This window comes from Staurois parvus, unplaced genomic scaffold (assembly GCF_062004578.1).
Source record: "Staurois parvus isolate SC_StPar_1 unplaced genomic scaffold, SC_StPar_1.0 ptg000696l, whole genome shotgun sequence".
In the NCBI taxonomy this organism is placed as follows: Eukaryota; Metazoa; Chordata; class Amphibia; order Anura; family Ranidae; genus Staurois; species Staurois parvus.
In genome coordinates, this window is record NW_028318492.1 from 5337141 (window position 1) to 5358872 (window position 21732).

Consider the following 21732-nt stretch of genomic DNA (forward strand, 5'->3'; position numbering starts at 1 on the left):
CATTTTAAGAGCTTACTACCATGTTAAATCATTTTCATTAAACTATTTAAGATTTATTTCTAAACAAAAACTACATTCACTGTTAGAAATTTGTTTTTGAAAAATTGTTCATCCTTTGAATTTTCTCACCACCATGGTTGGGGGGAAAGAAAATTGCTTGATTTCCTCATCAACACAGTCAGTGTTGATGGGAGAATGCCTCTGCACCGCTGTTGTATGGCTCTGCTGGCGGGGGGGGGGGGGTTGGGGTCACGGGGAGCTTTCCTGGCCTGCAGAATATGATGATTACTGCTAGAAACTATAGCAGTAGGTATTAATCCCATGTTAAAAATCCAACAGGCTGGTTGTATCCAAGTTGATTGATGGATCGACTTGGGTGCATTCAGCCTTCCCATATGTAATCTGCAGTCCAATCTTGGCTGGTCCCTGCTGAACTGGCTGAGATTCGATCCATCTATGGCTGGCTTTAGGCTGGTGAATATTCTGAGTTAGTTTTTATTGTCTGTCACAGAAAAGACATCTGACTACCTCTGTATGTTGTTAAATATATTTGTGGAGATGTTCAGTGATCCCACACTCTCTTGGAGGTAGCATTGGAATTGTATTTGTTGCAGGGATTGGCCATACACAGGTACAGCTTCTTTTAGAATATTGAGAGGATCTGACAATATTTTGTGAAATTGCAGACTTTCCTGGGATCTGTATGGTAATTCACCTTAATTCAGTCTTCTTAGTGATGTGCAGCACATTAAGTAACCATTTTCTATGGGTATGTAAAAATCACTGACTGATACAGAGGAACATCGCTTTATGCAATAATAAGCGCCCTAATACCTACAATTTCTCATTACCATGGACAAGATAACCCACACTTCCACTGTCTGATTGTCAAAGGAGCAGTTCTAATTGGTTGCAGTAATTGCAAATATTGGGCTGTGTATGGGAACCCTAATGGTTTATGAACAACGTCATCACTGCTTTGCACAGATGTACAGTATATTGAACATAATCTATGCCACTGAGATTATATTTGATTACATTTGCTCTATTTTTATTATTATTTTCATCACAATCAGTACCACCATCCTAATCCTGCTTTCCATTAAAAGCTTATGAAAAGGCAGCATGCAATGTTCATGGGAACAGTGAAAGAGAATGCAGGAAGAAAGACATTTGTTTATTGTTGCAATTGAAATCTGTTTTCCCAAAACACGTGTACAGCTTTCCACATGTCACACAGCGTTGAATGCAGCCAGTGCAGCAGTGCTGGAGGCAGGCATGTGGAAGAGAGTGGGTGGTGAAGTATATTGGAGAAAGAAATGTGTTGAAATGAAATATAAACACAGTCTTTGCTCATGGGCATGTGCAACTCTATTTTCTGCTGTTTTCTCCATTGCTAAGAAACTAAAATGTAGCATTCAATTAACCGAGCAACATGCAGGTGCATAAGAGCATTTGGGTAAAAGGCAATATCTCAACAACCACTAATCTTCTGTGATATTTAATACATTAGGCACTCTAACAGCATAACCAATTATGTCAATTTCAGATTATAGATCTGTACAGTGCTCTTACACCACAAGTCAGTATCTAGGGTAATAGGTTAGAGTGGCCAGCATAAAAAAACAGGTGTTATATGAATGCTAAAGATGCTACTCTATGTATTTGGACAATCTACTAGGTGTTAAAAGAAGTAAAATGCTTATGTAACATTACATCCCATTAGGCTCTATGGCATTGTTCAGACTCCAGAATCATGGCAGACTAGAAATGAGAGCAAGCATTTAGGAATCTTAAAAGTAGATCTACACCCAGTCACTAAAAGCACATATAGGTTTTTTAATATCTTTAAATCTGTAGCTATCTTTAAAACCTGATGATCTTGCCTTGAAGGTCTTTCTTTGGGCACTTTCTGGTATGAGGTGGCTTACAGCTGTTTCCCAATTGTTATATTGAGTTGTCATCCTGTCACTTTTGCCTCTGGTGGATCCAACATGCCATACCAGCAAACATGCCAAACTACAAGCCAAAGAAACCGTGGAGATCCTCTGGGGTGTGGAAGCCACTTTCCCAGGAACCAGATCATTTACACCAACATTAATACCTTAAAGTGATTCTAAAGGCTTAAATTAAAAAAAAAAATAACAAACATGTCTTTACTTACCTGCCGTGTGCAGTGGTTTTGCACAGAGCAGCCTGGATCCTCCTCTTCTCGGGTCCTCCACCGGAACTCCTGGCCTCTCCCTCCTGTCGGGTGCCCCAACAGCAAGAAGCTTGCTATGGGGGCACCCGAACAGGAGCACTCCCCAGCTGTTGCTCCGTGTGTCCATTCACACACGGAACCATGGCTCAGCCCCACCCACACTCTCTTCTCATTGGCTCACTGGCTGTGTTTGACAGGTAAAAAAAACCTTGAGCCTTTACAACTACTTTAAGTTAAGATAACAATAAACAGTAAAATAAACCTACAGGTCCAGCTGTATCTTTTCACTTTCCTCAACATGCCACCAAACATGGCAGACTTGGTCCACCATTGTCACTACCAGAAAGATAGTCAAGAGGGATGATACGCAGTTGACACTGGAGTGAGTGCATATAAACAGGAAGTAAAACAAGTATTTATGGTGTGGTAAATTGAGAGAATATACAAGCCAGATTATGTGATTGATATATATATACTTATATATATAATTGTGTGCACCCGTGCCGCCCTGTAGCAGTATTTCTGCTATAGGGCGGTCAGGAAGCGGTTAATAAATGATGGTTATTATTGTCATTTACTATATAATCACTAATACTAATCATTATAATCACTGTTTAGTTTTCTCTTGTTAACAAAAATGATGACATTTAGAGATGAGCGAATTATTCAAAAATTCGGTTCGGCTGATTCGCCGAATTCGCCAATTAAATTCGCTTCGTGCCGAATATATTCGCTGCGAATTTAACTTATAAAAAGGGTGTTTCTAGGCTTCAGAGAGCCTTTATATTAGTGCAGAACACTGTACCTTTAATTTAAATGCCCTTGGAGTCTGCTGGGGAAGAGAAATAATACTGTCAGTCAGTATGACATGCAGATGAGTGCCGTCGATCTTAGAATCACCGCACACTTCACTCATTTGGGCAGTCACGGGGCCAAAACCAGAGTGTGGAGCCACAGTGTGGCGGTGGAGGCAGCAGCAATGGGAGGCCATACAGCACCCTATGACAAAATGGAACCCACCAGCAGTGTGAGGAGACCTGAAAGTGGCACATGGCAGAGTGTGGCGATGGAGACAGCAGCAATGGGAGGCCGTACAGGGACCCATGACACACTCTGGACCTGGCAGCAGCATGAGGAGGTGGTACAGGGGCCCATGACAGATTACGGGCCTGGCAGCAGCAGTGGGCGGGCGGTGGATGCAGCAGTATTCGGAAGCCATACACAGGCCTAGGTTAAAAAGCGGAAGCCGTCAGCAGCATGAGCAGACGACAGAGGCACATGGCGCAGGGTGGCGGTGGAGGCATACAAAAAAAGAGAGGTTGTGAAAAGAAATTCACAAAGAAAGCGGCTACATTATGAACAGAATGTGATACTCAGAAAAATTTCCAAAAATTATGCTTTATTACACATACAAATTTGACATATGGGCAATCGCCCTGGTTTACCATCACCTCAGTATGAGACAATACACACAGACCTAAAACCATATAAAATGACACCAGTACCGGTCTAAATACCTGTGCAAAAAGGACAATGACTACAAGAGTCTAAAGTCCCTATGGCACTGGCGCATAGGTGAACACTTCCCAAAGGAGGTGTATACAAAAAGTTATATCTTAGGTATACCATAACACGTGTTAAAAATATGTAGACTACGCTACTACCAGAATGGTTATATCCTAAACAGGGAATATCAAAAAATTATACCATAGATATAAATATCACATGTATGCAGTACGGTAAGCACAGTATGCGTCAAAAAGAAGGCATGCCTCAAGGCCTATATGAAACAAAACATAAATGTCATGTAAATAATGCAGTACATTCCTATGCCGGCACAAGTGGTTGGGGCCCATTCATCTGTGATTATTACCAGCTGTTTCCTAGGGCTCTTGAAAAAATATGCCCCATTTTTACCAGGATGGAAGGATAGATGCATAGAGCAGCGCACTGCTTGAAATGGTTTCTTCACCACTAAATGTGGACTACATACCACTTTCTGTGAGAAAAACAAGACACATCCCAATAGATCTTCTGCCTGTTGAAATACATGTGGTATATCTTGTTTCATACGTCAGATACGTCACTTCCGGTCATGCGCATTAGGTGGAACGCACGCTGACCTACAAGGAGGAAGCCATCTTCACATGCCATGAGGCAAGCCTAGGCAGCACAGGCGTCGAGAAGAGGCTGGAGCCCGCGGTATATCGGCGGATGTCAGCGGTGGCTCCTTGGCCTCCTTGGCCGTGTATGGCAGTACCTATGAAGGATATTCTTTCCTCTCCTATTATCCATTGCACAGGTGGTGAGTGGACTGTTGCGGGACACTAGATATATGGTCCTATGTGACATATATGACCTATATATCCTATATAGAGTGTAAGCTCTTTCAGTGACTTTCCACATATTGTCTGTTTCACTACAGGATGGGGACATCATGGTGCCTTGTATAGGAAACAAGATATACCACATGTATTTCAACAGGCAGAAGATCTATTGGGATGTGTCTTGTTTTTCTCACAGAAAGTGGTATGTAGTCCACATTTAGTGGTGAAGAAACCATTTCAAGCAGTGCGCTGCTCTATGCATCTATCCTTCCATCCTGGTAAAAATGGGGCATATTTTTTCAAGAGCCCTAGGAAACAGCTGGTAATAATCACAGATGAATGGGCCCCAACCACTTGTGCCGGCATGTACTGCATTATTTACATGACATTTATGTTTTGTTTCATATAGGCCTTGAGGCATGCCTTCTTTTTGACGCATACTGTGCTTACCGTACTGCATACATGTGATATTTATATCTATGGTATAATTTTTTGATATTCCCTGTTTAGGATATAACCATTCTGGTAGTAGCGTAGTCTACATATTTTTAACACGTGTTATGGTATACCTAAGATATAACTTTTTGTATACACCTCCTTTGGGAAGTGTTCACCTATGCGCCAGTGCCATAGGGACTTTAGACTCTTGTAGTCATTGTCCTTTTTGCACAGGTATTTAGACCGGTACTGGTGTCATTTTATATGGTTTTAGGTCTGTGTGTATTGTCTCATACTGAGGTGATGGTAAACCAGGGCGATTGCCCATATGTCAAATTTGTATGTGTAATAAAGCATAATTTTTGGAAATTTTTCTGAGTATCACATTCTGTTCATAATGTAGCCGCTTTCTTTGTGAATTTCTTTTCACAACCTCTCTTTTTTTGTATGCCTTTTTTGGCTACTGAATGGAGACCATTTACTGGGTGATACGGTAATGTATTGTACAACCTCTCTATAACTATCTTTAACAAATGGCGGTGGAGGCAGCAGTATTCGGAAGCCATACACAGGCCTAGGTTTAAAACTGGAACCCAGCAGCGTGAGCAGACGACAAAGACGCACATGGCAGAGGATGGATCTGGCAGCAGTATGAGAAGGCGGTACAGGGGCCCGTGGCACAGTGTGGTGATGGGGGCTACAGCAACTGGATGCCAGAAAGTGGCTGATAGGGCTATATACTGCATGACTACATAGGTGGTTTTTATAGTACTTTATTTTGGCCTCCCTCTCAGCAGGTGTGAAAAAGGCCACCATTTTTGAACGGTAGCGAGGGTCCAACAAGGTGGACAGCCAAAAGTCATCCCTCTGTCTGATGGTTATTATTCGGCTGTCGCTACGCAAGCAACCGAGCATGCTATGGGCCATTTGTGCCAAGGAATGCGAGGGACTCCCTGCCTCCATCTCCACAGCATACTGCCACGGTGCGTCTGGGTCCTGTGTCTCCTCCTCCTCCTCTACCAGATGCTCCTGCTCCTCCACTCCTGTCCGCTGAGTGGAAAAACCACCCATTTCACTCAATAATTCCTGAGCACCAATGTCCTCCTCTACCTCCTCCTCTTCTTCCTGTCCTGCCCCCACAGGGGTCATGTGGCGTTGAGATCTGTGCGCCACGTCTACCGCACCCTGACCAGCCATTGTTAACAGCATTTGTTCCAGGATGTGCAACAGAGGAATGACGTCGTTCATCCCATAGTTCTGCCGACTCACGAATAGCGTGGCCTCCTCAAAGGGCCTGAGCAAGCGGCAGGTGTCACGCATGAGCTGCCAATGGCTGACATCTAAGTTACACAGGGGAGTACCTTTATCCGCTTGTAACATCAGGAAATCGGTGATGGCCTTTCGCTGTTCGTAAAGGCGGTCTAACATGTGTAGGGTTGAATTCCACCTTGTTGCAACGTCGCAGATCAGGCGATGCTGTGGAATTCCGTTCTGCCGCTGCAGCTCAAGGAGGGTGTGCTTTGCGGTGTAGGAATGGCTGAAATGCATGCAAAGTTTACGTGACATTTTAAGGATGTCTTGCAGTGGGATGGTGGATTTTAGGAACCGCTTGACAACCAGATTGAACACGTGAGCCATGCATGGCGCATGGCACAACCTTCCTTGACGCAGAGCAGACACCATGTTCTTTCCGTTGTCGGTCAACATGGTTCCGATTTTCAGTTTGCGCGGAGACAGCCATCTGTCGATTTCTCTGTTCATTACACTCAGAAGTTCCTCCCCTGTGTGACTACGTTCGCCAAGGCATACCAGGTGCAGCACAGCGTGACACCGTTGCGCCCTGCACATGTGATATGCCGGTCGGGTAATGGGACTTGGCACGGGGGTGGCGGCTGAGGACACGGCGGAAGAAGAGGTGGTAGAGGCGGACATCTTTGCTGGACCAAGGACGTGCAAACGTGGAGGCAAAAGCGGCGTGACCTGTCCAAGTTGCTGGTGCGGCTGTGCCGGCACCACGTTCACCCAGTGGGCCGTAAATGACATGTACTGTCCCTGACCGTAGTTACAGCTCCACACGTCGGTGCTGCCGTGCACTTTGGCAGAGACCGACATGCTCAAAGACTGGCCCACCATCTCTTCTACATGTGAATGCAGGGCTGGCACTGCCTTTTTGGCGAAGAAATTCCGGCTTGGCACTCTCTACCGCGGCTCGGCACAAGCCATCATTTCTCGGAAAGGTGCTGAGTCCACCACTTGGAAAGGGAGGGACTGCAGCACCAGCAACTTGGACAGGAGGACGTTCAGCTTCTGCACCGTCGGGTGCGTGCTCGCAAACTGTTGTCCCTTGGAAACGGATTCCAAGAAAGACTGCTGACGGAATCCGTGAAGAGGAGTAGCAGGAGAAGGAGCATCTGAACGAGCAGAAGATGGCAACGAGCGACAACTCCCCTCAGCAGAGGTGTTGGAGCCTTGACTGGCTGATAGAGGGCGATTGACGTCGGGTGACGGAGCAAGTAACGGAGCGGGTGATGGAGCGGGTGCTGGGGCAGGCAGAACCGCCGTATCTTTATCACGGTTTTCCCAGGCCACCGAATGGCGACGCTGCATATGCTGACGCAACGCTGTAGTCCCAACATTGGCCCCCTGGCCACGCTTGACTTTCTGGCCACATAGTCGACATACGGCTACGTTTACTTCCTCGGGCGGCGTGACCAAAAATTGCCACACCGCCGAGTAGGAAACTTTGCCCCCGCTACTCCTCCCTGGCTGACTGCTACTTCCTCCGTGCACACCGGCACCACTACTGGCCGTGGTGGTAGGCTGCAGTGGAGCTGGTGCTCTACTCCGTGGCCGTTTGGCTCCACTGACACTGCTGCGACCCTGCTGCCTCCTGGGCAACCCACCGACTGTTTTGCTCGCTGCCAAGCTGCCACCCTCTTCTCCTGATGATGCGGAAGCAATAGCCTGATGACGACGAGGCTGCCAAGTGCGATCAGCCTCATCATCATCAATTAGGGTCTCCGCGTCACTACTAGCCCCCTCGGCTGTGTGTGGGTCAGGAGACAGACCTGTCTCTAGACTGGCTACCGAGCCACTCTCCTCGCCAGTACTTCGCCTGGCTGCTGAAGAGGCGGATGTCTCCCCCCGTTCCTGACCGCCCTCTGTTAGCTCTTCCTCACTGTACAGTGGGGCTGAGCCCACAGCATGCGATACTTCGCTTGGTGAGGGAACACCAAAGGACAGGGGCAGGTCGAGGACACGTGATTTCAGTGGGCTTGCTCCCGGGCCATGCCAACTAACGGTTGTGTCTGACGTACCCACCGACCGTTGGCTGTAGGTGTCAGAGGTGACCTGGGAAGAGGAAGACGACCGAGTCAACCAATCGATGACGGCAGGGTTGTCGGTGGAGACACGACCGCTGGATGACACCGGGAGCACTGGCCTCTGGCTGCGACTAGTGCTGCCTTGACCCCTTCCTCTGCTGCCACGTCTGCTCGCTCCTGAAACATTGCCTCCTCTGCCACTCCTCTGCGTGTTGTCTGACATACTCTTTAATTCAATAAGCACCCCAAAAATAAAACCGGATTTAACTCTTTGAACGTACAATAGTGGTTGTGAAGCAGAAAGTCAGTTTATTTAGCACAATCGGTCAATTGCAGCTTGCCGTTGGCTGTAAACTGTACGTTTATGTCACTGGAATGCACTAATCACCCAAAAAATATTACCGCCACCCGGCGTGTAAATGGATTTAACTCTTTGAACGTACAATAGTGGTTGTGAAGCAGAAAGTTAATTTTTTTTAGCACAATCGGTCAATTGCAGCTTGCCGTTGGCTGGAAACTGTACGTTTATGTCACTGGAATGCACTAATCACCCAAAAAATATTACCGCCACCCGGCGTGTAAATGGATCTAACTCTTTGAACGTACAATAGTGGTTGTGAAGCAGAAAGTCAGTTTATTGTACACAATCGGTCAATTGCAGCTTGCCGTTGGCTGGAAACTGTACGTTTGTGTCACTTGAATGCACTAATCACCCAAAAAATATTACCGCCAGCCGGCGTGTAAATGGATTTAACTCATTGAACGTACAATAGTGGTTGTGAAGCAGAAAGTCAGTTTATTTAGCACAATCGGTCAATTGCAGCTTGCCGTTGGCTGGAAACTGTACGTTTATGTCACTGGAATGCACTAATCACCCAAAAAATATTACCGCCACCCGGCGTGTATATGGATTTAACTCTTTGAACGTACAATAGTGGTTGTGAAGCAGAAAGTCAGTTTATTTAGCACAATCGGTCAATTGCAGCTTGCCGTTGGCTGGAAACTGTACGTTTATGTCACTGGAATGCACTAATCACCCAAAAAATATTACCGCCACCCGGCGTGTAAATGGATCTAACTCTTTGAACGTACAATAGTGGTTGTGAAGCAGAAAGTCAGTTTATTGTACACAATCGGTCAATTGCAGCTTGCCGTTGGCTGGAAACTGTACGTTTGTGTCACTTGAATGCACTAATCACCCAAAAAATATTACCGCCAGCCGGCGTGTAAATGGATTTAACTCTTTGAACGTACAATAGTGGTTGTGAAGCAGAAAGTCAGTTTATTTTGCACAATCGGCAAACTGCAGCACCAACTGTGCACGACAGCCACCAAAAAAAAAAAGGGTGTATGTCACTTTAAATTTTCGATTCTTTGATAGCTGTGGCCCTGAGTAACAATTCTGTGTCCCTGAGTAACGATTCTGTGTCCCTGAGTAACGATTCTGTGTCCCTGAGTAACAATTCTGTGTCCCTGAGTAACGATTCTGTGTCCCTGAGTAACGATTCTGTGTCCCTGAGTAACAATTCTGTGTCCCTGAGTAACAATTCTGTGTCCCTGAGTAACGTTTCTGTGTCCCTGAGTAACGATTCTGTGTCCCTGAGTAACGATTCTGTGTCCCTGAGTAACGATTCTGTGTCCCTGAGTAACGATTCTGTGACCCTAAAGTCTCTGTGGCCCTAACTCTGTCCCTTAATACAGACAGGTCTGTCTCTCTTGAATGACCGGAGGCTAATGGAGAATTCTAAGATGGCCGCGATTTATAGCTCCACCATTACACAGTGCTGGCTGGCTGCTGATTGGCTAATGCGATCACATGTCATGATTCATGACTCATGAATGCATTATGGGTCAGCGCGCCTTGTCTGCGCGCCTTCCCAGAGATCCCCGCCCCATCTTCTCTGTCCATTTTCTCCTGTCGCCACACATGTCACCGCCATTTTTGGGAAAATTAGATTCGTGCATCCGAAGTTTTTTAATCTTCGGATTCTTTGCGAATCGAATTTTTCCAAATCTTCGGAACGAATTCCACTTTGTCATGTTCAATTCGCTCATCTCTAATGACATTGTATAGTGCTTTCTGCATGAGAGATGCAGTATAATCAGTAGTCCATGGGTAAATATTAGGGATGCACCAATACTGTTTTTTTTTATCAATGTGTACGAATACCGATACTTTCAGTACATGGACATGGACAGTGCTGACCAATCAGATGCCGTCTAGCCCAAACTGTCATCACTGCAAGGAGAGGAAAGAAAGTGGCGGGGATTTCATTTTTTAACCGCCACTTTCTCTCCTCTCCTACCACTGAGACTCAGCATGGGATGCCTGCCAGGAGGTTTCCCGCACCGCTACTGTGTGAACTCGGACTATGACAAGGCTGGGTTTACACAGGATCAGTGGGGAAACCGCACTCCTGTTCAAATCGCATGCTAATCTTTGCAGTGCAATTTGCATCCATTAACACAAATCACACTGCAAAGTATTGGTTAAGGTATCTGGAGTATTTTCACGAGTAGGAGTATTAATGAAATCACTCGATATCGCCACTGAAACTGATATTGGTAACAGAGCATCCCTAGTAAATATATCTTTTATTTCATACCAGGGGCGGATTGACCATATGGAAACTCGGGCACTGCCCGAGGGCCCGGGGTCAGTAGGGGGCCCCATGAGATGCCCCTGGTATCTTTTTCATAGGCTTTTTTGAGTTTGGGCAAGGACACAGGAGCCCCATGATCCCCTATTGCCCGGGGGCCCCATGAATTGTCAGTCCGCCCCTGTTTCATACTGTCAGTCAAGATAAGATACCCTTACCATGCATCTTTCTTTCCAAGATGGAAACATGGGAAGGTAGTAATTTTCCATCATTTGGGACAGGATAATCAACCCTATTGCATATAGAGAAAACAGTCCATTGCCAATGTCTGGAATTCCTTTTGGTGTCATTCCAGGCCTATCTATTGTTTCTGACCACAAAGAATGAAAAGCCTGTTGTTTTCTTGCACTATATATTTAGGTGAATGCTAACAATGTCATATTCTTCTAGTGGAAAACAAATTTTATTGATGAATGATGGCAATTTTACAGTGCCCCCAAAAATATTATGTACTATATATTTACAGGTATACTATCTTGTAATTAGTTTACTACATGATTAAAGTGTAATTAAAGCCAAACATTTTTTTGTTTTGGATGGAGTTGAGCAAATTTTTAATCCTTGTAAGGTTTTCATTGCTGCTGGGGACAAATGTCCTCGTGACCATAGTCTCTGGTGCTGAAAGTGATGGAAAAAATCCAAAATTTTGAGCCATCACCGGAAGAGTAAAACAAAGGATATCTTCCAAAGAGGATATCTGTTTTGGTGACAACTCTCTTGTTTGCAGTAACACTGATTTTTGCATAAAAAGATATATCAAAGAAGGTTTCTATGATGTCCCTTCCGATATAGTGTGCATGCTTCCTTAGCAAGCTTACCTTTCCTTTGTAGGAATTAGTATCAAATATGCAATGAAAAAACAGTGATGTCCTCTTTTATATGAAACTGGGAACCCTTTCCTTTCTCTCTCCCGCTAATTTCAGCAGTTTCCTTTTGTATATGATTCCATGTTCACACATGATTCAAGACACTTTATCAAAGGCATATGCTCTGTGTTGTATATTATATTGTTCTTTTTCATGATGGAGCTGCGTTACAACTGTTTGTGGCCTGTTAGGAACTACTTGGCTTTGCATCTGTAATGTGATTTTGACATGCTGTGTTGTGAATCTCCTTTCTACATGTCAGTTCCAGATTGGTGAATGAAGGCAAGAGCTGTCAGGCAGCTAGCATTTTTAGATTGAGATCAGCAATGACAGACTCTATACCAGTGGTCTCCAAACTGTGGCTTGGGGGCCAGATGCAGCCCTTATTTTCATACACTAGTACCAACAATGGGACATAATTCCTCCCAATGATACCAATAAAGGGGCAGAATTCCTCCCAATGACACCAAAGATGGGGCACAAATCCTACAAATGACACCAACAATGGGGCCCAATGACAATAATGATGGGGCACAATTTCTTGCAGTGACAGCAACAAAGGAGCACAGTTCCTCCCACTGTCAATAAAGATGGGGCATTGTTTATTCCCACTGATATCAGGACCTTTTCTACTCCCAACAGCCTTAGTCCGGCCCCCTTAAGTCTGAAGGACAGTAAACTGTCCCTTTATTTAGAAAGTTTGGAGGACATTGCTCCATATTCTGTTACTAGTGGTTTCCTGGAAAGGGCCACTGTAGCCTAATTTAGCAATCAAGTATAGTAGGAGTAATCCAGATGTATAAAAATAAATAATGATATCCATGTGAAACACCACTCACTGCTTTTTTGCCATTATAGGGTGCCCTTTTCCAAGATGCCAGTTTAACAAAAAACATAAAAAAAGAGTCAACACTACTAGTACTTGTATAATAAACTAATACTCCTAAAGTATACAGGCATAGGGTAACTTTTGTATTTTTGGACAGAATCATCCTTTTTTCTTAACTAGAGCTAAATAACTATGACTACAATCCTTCTCAAAACACAACAGCTAACTTCTGCCGATAAGAAATGATATCTGTTTATTATACAAGTCCTAAGATTACTGATCATCTCTTTATCCTCACCCTCAATGCTTCTGTGTAAAAGATCAGGTCATGGAGTACTTCCAAGGCATGGATCTGTGCCTCTGCTTGCACAAGTGTCAGGGATTTGCCCAGGGACTTGTTTGGAGCTAAGGCCAAGTGGAAAAGGGAGAGCAAGGTGCTAGATACAAATCAAAGAAGTCACTTAGATCAGAAATATAAAGGAGAATGTAATTAAAATGATGACAGCAAAAGAATGCGATATGGGTGAATAAAACTACATGCTTATGATTTCTGGATGATTATGAGCTGTGTTATGCTATTGCCAAAATTTTTTCTCGTTTGAACAAATATATTGTAGTTTTGTAGAATTCTATTAGACCTATTAATAAAAAAAAATATAATGGAACCTACCATCAATCAAAGTCAAAGCAACTTACAAAAGGTGTATTATTTACGTACCTTTTTACCTTCAGTTCATGGGAAGTGCTTGGAAGGTGTGCAGAATGATGAAGCTGCAAACATTTAAATCTAACTGTTATTTCAGCCCAACCAATCATAATTGACTAGTTTAGGAAGGTGTCAGCACTTTTATTATCACTGGTTCATGATTGTTAGCATGTTTACTTCAACATAAATACACTGCTCTACAAAGACAACAATATATTATTAACAAAGTGGATTTGGCAAAGTCAGCTAACCTACACCTGGTTATTTATTTTTCTTTCATGTTCAGAAGAACTTGATGATTATAGTGAATTTAAATGCAGAAGTGCAAGTACACATTCACTATGGAGTTCTAGATCTGGCCATATACTGTTTATTTTTCACAAGATATGCATCTGATCTGAGCATTTCTTCAGTTGGGCCCTGTAGGTGTCAGCTTCTGGCACTTGAAAGCGAAACCAAAAGGGGAAGTCTCTCTTCTCTGCCCCTTCACCCCCTACTTTTGGCACATTGGGGGTTTTTTTTTGGGGGGGGGGGGGCATGCGCAGTGGGAAGCCAACTGTGAAGCGGCAAGGAGTCACAACTGGCTTCTCACACTAAAGCCCCGTACACATAGTGAGAATACCGGACGAATGATCATCTGGTTTTTTTCCATGCTAGTCTCATATCGAAAGTGAGGTTACTAAAGTTACAAAAATTCATGTACGTCAGAATAAAAATTCAGAAGTAATGTATTTGTATTGCATTTTCAAACGAAAACTGTACCAGTTAAACCAAAATCGTATGATCTGCTTTCGTACAAGAAACATTTTCATGCTTGTCCCTTCAAACAGTTTTGGATGAAAGCTGTGTACCAACTATCAGATTATTGTACAATCGCTTCGAAAGTGGTGTTTTTCTGATTGTGTGTACTAGCTCAAGAATGCAGGTGCCGGGGACCTGAAGACTAGTGAAGAACTATCCTGAGTGAGGATGGCGCTGGATCCCTGGACAGGTAAGTGTCCTTTTATTATAAGTCAGCAGCTGCAGTATTTGTAGCTGCTGACTTTTATTTATATATTTATTTTTCAGACTGAAGAACCGCTTTAAGGCCTTGTTCATATTATTTTGGATTTAAGAGCTGCGGATGTTGATAGCTGCTAGGGAAACCCAGGGGGTAGGAGAAAACAGCCCAATACATAACCAAGACAGCTTTGATTGTTGTATGCAGGTCACAATGAGGTCCAGGGATGATTTAGGAAACATGTGAATGCAAATAGTGGCTTCTCTAAAAACTAGGAATACTTTAGCAGGTAAGGTGAACCCACAGGTTTGCTTTAATAGCAAAGTCTCAAGGTCTCTTCTTGCTTCAGTGTCTCTTTTCATAATCAACATGTTCCAGAGATCCTGCATAGTTTAAAGTAACATGCTCAAACTGTCCTTAGAGTAGTTTAAAAGTATGGTATTAGAACAACATCAGGTATTTATGAGACTCTAAAGTGCTAATTTTCCCTTTTAGAATGTACAGTATCTCAAATGTTTAGTCAAGGAAGGGAGAACAGGTATTTCAGCACAGGGGCGGACTGACAACTCATGGGGCCCCCGGGCAATAGGGGATCATGAGGCCCCTGTGTCCTTGCCCAAACTCAAAAAAGCCTATGAAAAAGATACCAGGGGCATCTCATGGGGCCCCCTACTCGGGCAGTGCCCGAGTTTCCAAATGGTCAGTCCGCCCCTATTTCAGCAATAAATAATCCAAAGAAGTTGGGCCGTTCACTATCGGTATAGTTTTGCTATATTATTTCAGGTGTGAACACTGCTAAAGGAAAACTATTTTATGAGGTAGAACCTGGGATGCAATTGGTTTATAAGTGATGTTTCATAGCTTGGCCTTCCTGAGACTGGAAGACCTGTTGTTAAAAGAATCTTGACAGCATTATGCTCAGAGACTAAATCCTTCACAATTTCTTCCCAATCATAATTTAATAAAGGATATTTTATCTGTATGGAGATGATTTCTGGCCAGATCAAGTGTTCATAGGAATTATGCTGTACTGTTAAGGCTCAATCACACTTTTCTATTTTTGCCAGATGCATTTTCCAATAAAATAAGTGGAAAGTCACCAAAACACATGTAAATATGTGTTGTATGTTTTTATGTATTTCTATTGTTTCCAACAGAAAGTACTTTGCGCAAAAGAGGTGACATGTTACTGAATTCTAACAAGACAAGTGTGATTATGGGACCACGTAAAATGGAAATATAAATGGATTTGATAAAGTGAATTTGTGAGAACAAAAATATGTAACTGGCACACTGGAGGGTAGCCTTTTCTGTTTTGAGCAGCCTTACCTGAGTCATTGGGCTTTTCAAGTGTTTTTGCCCTCTTACTACTTTGTATAAACTCATATCAAAGTCCTACAGCCTCTTGGATGCTTTTTTTTGCATTGTTGTCTTTAAGGCTTTGTTCACACTAGTGTAATTTCATATGTGATTTGAATCGCACAGAATTGCATGGCAATGGAAATCACATTGTTTTCAAAGGTACCTGTTCACATTAATGCATCTCAGCACAGTGCAATTTTGGAAAAGGGTTTTGTACTACTTTGGTGTGATTCCAAACCACATCCAAAATGCAACCAAGTAGCAACCAAGTCACACTACATAATCACACCCAAAGTTGGATCAAAATCATATCAAAGTAGTGTGAACTTAGTGTGAAATGATGTTGGCTCCAGGAACTAGCTTCATCCCACTCCTGTCTTCACTACCTAGTGGAGTTAATTTACTAAAGGAGTAGAGTATATTAGTTAATTTTAAGTAAATTTAATGAATGAGGTGAAGCTGTGTGTTAATGTATTTTGAAAATATGCCCAATTATCTGCAAGAAAATCAGATGGATTTTTTTCCCAATAATAGATGATTGAAGTCAACTCAGCACAGCTTCACCTCATTCAATAAGTGAAAATTCACTTTGGAAACTGAGCATGCTGTAATTTTTAGTAAACCAAACCTGTCACTGACCCGAAAAAAGTAAGACTGCTTTCACAATGCTCCGTTGCAAAAACGCAGCAAAAATGCTTATGTGATTTTGCTGTGATTTTGCTGCAGTGCGTATTTGCCGTGTTTGGATTGCGTTTTTCCCCTGGACATGTGACTGGACAAAGCACTTCTCACAGGTGCGTTTTGATGCATTTGATCCAGTTTCTATTAATTTTAATGGGGAGGTGCATTTTTTTTAACTGAACAAACATATACAAAAATGCAGGACTTTTAAACATGTAACTGACACCCAACTGACCAGTGTGAAGAGTTCCATAGAATTTAAAGGGATGCATTTTCCATGCATTTTTCTTCTGCTTTTTTTTACTGAATAACTGAACAAAAATTACGGTGTGAAAGCAGCCTAAGAAGGCAGGAGTTCAGATTTCTTATACTAAAAGCAGAAGTTTAGCTTAAAAAAAATCCATGCAGCTTTAGCAACAACACTTACCAATAATAAAGTATGTCCCATGTGGTGCAGGCAGCCAAAACATGGAGAAATCTTTACTGCATGGAATGCCCCATCCACTTCCTGTCTCTGAACTTTGGCACTGCAGTGGACAACAGTTTTGGGTCTACAGGCCGAACAGCAGTAAAAATGATCTGATGGGGAAATGTCCTCTCCTGCCCTCTCCCCCACTGAGAAGTTTTTTCATTGATTACACTGTTTGTACCACGATCTGTGAAAGAGGGAGAAAATCCTGTGACTGATCTGACTCTCCCCATTCAAAAACGATGTTACAAGCAGAGTAATCAAAAAAAGAGCTTTTGTAAATGGAGGAAGAGAAGGGAGAGGGCAGGCCTCCCTGGACCATTCATACTGATGTTCCACCTGAAGCTGTTAACCACTGCAGTGCTGGAAGCTCAGAGACAGGAAGAGGACAGGCATCCCTGCAGTGAAGATTTCTCTAGAGTTCAGCTGCCTGCACAATATGGAACATACTGTACTTCATTACAGAAAAGTGATGTGACTTAAACTGTAGGATTTTTTTTTCTTCAGCTTTAACTGTTTGCATGCTTGTTCCAAGTTATAAACTTATTAGGTAGTGACATCAGGAAGGCATCCGTTGAGCCTGTACTTTTTACAACTGGTAAACAACACTGTAAACAATGGCAGCTCCTGTATATGTATCCGCAGAGCATTTCTCAGAAAATAGGTGCAGGAACTCCCCTTCTGAGTCGCCCCTGTCTCTACCCCCTACCCACCTCCGAGCAACATCCCTTTGTTCCACCTTCTGCCCACCTCTCAGTACCACTCCTTTTAGAGAATAGAGAACCAAATATTGTATTGTCGCGCTAAGTAATTTGGAATTTGTTAAAGATAAAGCAGTAAAATAGATCCCCTGCATCCAGCAACAATAGACTTATGGCAACAATAGATTCCCCCAGCAAAAGTAGATCCCCCAGCAACAATAGACCCCCGGCAGCAACGTCAAATCTCTAAATCCTTCAGCAGCCAGCAATAATAGATCCTCTCCCTCAACAGTAGATCCCTCCCAGCAACAAATTACCCCCCAGAAAGATAAGACCCCCTTAGCAATAATATATACCCCACCAGCAACAATAGACCCCCACTCAAAAATAGATCTCCTCCAGCAACAATAGATCCCCTAGAAGCAAGCATCAATAAACCATCCAGCACACCCCTGCACCTCTTGCCATTATATAAATCCAGTGCCTGAGGTTCCAGAACTGCTTTCCCCCATGTTCCCACTGAAAAAAAGCCCTGTGTATCCTCATGGCTTTTAGTAGACATATTGAGCTGCTGGTATGTATGAGCAGCAGGTACCTGCAGGTATGTATTTGTTGTTAGATAGCCAGTAAGACTATCAAAATACAGTGCAAGGCAGGACAACCATCAGTAGCAAAACTAGTATATTTTTTAGTTTTGTGAGAGAGACATAGTAACATGAGCACATGCTGTACAGGGGACAAACACTACAAAGCTAATGTCCTGCTGATAGGATGTCACAGTCAACTTCAAAGGGATCTGAGAGGCATAGATTGCTCTGAGAATCCCTGGTTTTCAAAATGAATTAGACAAGGCTTATAGTCTGTAGGCAAACCAGATCCATTTTTATTTCAGAAACTATGTCCAGTGCACTCTCACGTAATGTTCCTTTTTCATGAACTTAACAGGTATGTGTTTTGTATCATAGTGTTAATTTGAGATTTATAAAATTAATGTATCCTGCATCCAGCTGTAGGTGAGAAAAATGTTTTTGGGCAATGGCTTGTTCCAGGCCTGGAATCTATAACAGCTTGAAGTGCTACATTTCGCACATTGGCCCTGGCAGGCTATTACTTTCTGTCATTGGTTCTGTGTGCAGTATACTGGCTTGCTCAGAGAACTGGCTTATATCAGCATTGCTGTAACCCTCTGTTTTTGCCAAAGAATTAGGTCAAAGAATAAGTGTAAAATCACTTGGGGCTGTGTCCTCACCATAAGCACACAAATTATATATTAGCCTGTCTATTAACCATCTGCTGTCTTCAATAAAACTAATTGTCTTTTACTTTTATTGTTGAAGGGCAGGTGCTGAAGTCTAGTTTAAGCAAAGCATTTTGCTGGGCTATTTAAAGTGGAAATAAAGTGTCGGAAAAAAATGCTTTCCCCCTGCAAGGCAATATCATAGTATGTTAGTATGCATCACGTACTAAAATATTATGAGAGACTTACCTTAAAACTAAGCCCTCCAGCAGCATGCTGTCACCGCTGACAGTGATTCCATTTTTCCTTCTGGGTTTGCAGGAGTTTGAATGGCCAAGCTGCGATGACATTGCGGCCGCAATGATGTCACGGCTGCAGCACAGCTCTCTCAATGGATGGCATGCCGCCTATTGAGAGCACAGTGCACATGCGCCAGTGACATCACTGACTCTTACACACACAAATAACTCCTAAATGTTTAGGAGATCTTTACTGTATCTACAAGAAAGCCTTAAGTAGTGGTTTACCTGTAGGTACAATATAAAAAGGAGTTTACTACTGATTAAGAGCAGAATTTACCCATATTAATCTTTTACTTTGAGATTAAATTGACTTTTTAAAGCAACGTTGCAAGGCTCTTAAAGCCTTTACAGTATATGTGAACCCAAGAACAAATATTTTACATAGAGAATTTGATAACTGCTCATATATGCAAATAATAGATGACTATTTCTATTGCACAGTTTACAAAATGAATTTGCATCTTGATTGCATGTGCAGTATTTTTGTATTTGCACTTCTTTAGGGTGTAGCTGGGAATGGTACCACACCAACCTTTCTCTGACATTTGCTAGCCTCAAACCACATTCCGATAGTAAATTGCCTTCAAGAGTCAAGAATATGGCTCAGCAGTTCTCAACCTCCTTTGCTCATAATCGCAAACACGTTTTCATGACATTATGTAAACATCTTATGGGCTCCATGCTTTTGCAATATGTGTATAGTTGCAAGAAAAAGTATGTGAACCCCTTGGGATTACGTGGAGTTTTGCATGAATTGGGCATAAAATGTGCTCTGAACGTCATCTAAGTCACAACAATAGAAGAACACAGTCTGCTGGACATAATACTACACAAACATTAGATGTTGCCATGGTTTAATTGCACATAACATGTAAACATTCACAGTGCAGGGAGGAAAAAGTATGTGAACCTTTGGACTTAATAACTGGTTGACCCTCCTTTGGCAGCAATAACCTCAACCAAATGCTTCCTGTAGTTGCAGATCAGACCTGCACAACGATCTGGAGTAATTTTGGACCACTCCTCTTCACAAAACTGTTTCAGTGTAGCAATATTCTTGGGATGTCTGGTGTGAATCGCTCTCTTAAGGTCATGCCACAGCATTTCAATCGGGTTGAGGTCAGGACTCTGACTGGGCCACTCCAGAAGGCGTATTCTGTGCTGTTGCAGCCATTGTTTTGTTGAATTACTTGTATGCTTTGGGTCATTGTCCTGTTGCATCACCCATCCTCTGCGGAGCCTCAGTTGTCAGACAGATGGTCATACGTTTTCCTGCAAAATGTCTTGATAAACTCTGGAATTCATTTTCCCATCAATGACAACAATCCGTCCAGGCCCTGAGGCAGCAAAGCAGCCCCAAACCATGATGCTCCCTCGGCCATGTTTTAAAGTGGGAATGAGGTTTTGATGTTCGTGTGCTGTGCCTTTTTTTCTCCACACATAGTGTTGTGTGTTCTTCCCAAACAACTCAATCTTGGTTTCATCTGTCCACAGTATATTTTGCCAGTAGTGCTGTGGAACATCCAGGTGCTCTTTTGCAAACTTCAAACGTGCTGCAATATTCTTTTTGGACAGCAATGGCTTCCTCCGTGGTGTCCTCCCATGTACTCCATTCTTGTTTAATGTTTTCCTTATTGTAGATGTGTCAACAAAAATGTTAGCATGTGCCAGAGACTTCTGTAGGTCTTTAGCTGACACTCTGGGATTCTTCTTTACCTCATGCAGCATTCTGCGCTGTGCTCTTGCAGTCATTTTTACAGGACGACCACGCCTAGGGAGAGTAGCAACAGTGCTAAACTTTCTCCATTTGTAGACAGTCTGTCTTACCGTGGACACATGAACATCAAGGCTTTTGGAGATACTTTTGTAACCCTTTCCAGCTTCATGCAAGTCAACAATTCTTGATCGTAGGTCTTCTGAGAGCTCTTTTCTGCGAGGCATGGTTCACATCAGACAGTGCTTCTTGAAACCAGTAAACCCAAAACAGGTGTATGTTTTTTTAAGGGCAGGACAGCTGTCAGCAACACATCCAATATCATCACACTGATTGGAGTCAAGGTTGTCTCAATCCTGGCTCCAATTAGCTCTGGGAGAAGTCATTAAGCTAGGGCCTCACATACTTTTTCCTCCCTGCACTGTGAATGTTTACATGTTATGCAATTAAACCATGGCAACATCTAATGTTTGTGTAGTATTATGTTCAGCAGACTGTGTTCTTCTATTGTTGTGACATTTTATGCCCAATTCATGCAAAACTCCACGTAATCCCAAGGGGTTCACATACTTTTTCTTGCAACTGTAATGTTGCATGTATCCAGAAAGGGAGGTACCAATTATGAGAGCATGAATAAAAAATATACTTTACTGTATTGACATCAAGAGCATTAAAACTGTTGTCTAAAAACCCTAAACAGATAAAATGTATAGTACTGACAAATACGACACTGTTATGGAATACTACCACAAAGAACATCATATCCAGTACAGAACATTGAAAGAACAATGAAATTCAGCAATGTATTAAAATGTATATATGTTTATTTATCAAACTAGCTTCACCACTTTTAAGAGGAGTTTGGACTTACTAATACTACCTCATAACCACATAGCTCACTACCTAAAAGTATA

At 42.9% G+C, this 21732-nt stretch overlaps 1 protein-coding gene across 1 annotated transcript in view; it reads left to right on the forward strand.

Annotated features, from left to right (window-relative positions):
- The window catches only part of ARHGAP6 (Rho GTPase activating protein 6), a 358220-nt gene that overhangs the window by 150521 nt on the left and 185967 nt on the right, over positions 1–21732 (forward strand). The window lies entirely within an intron of this gene.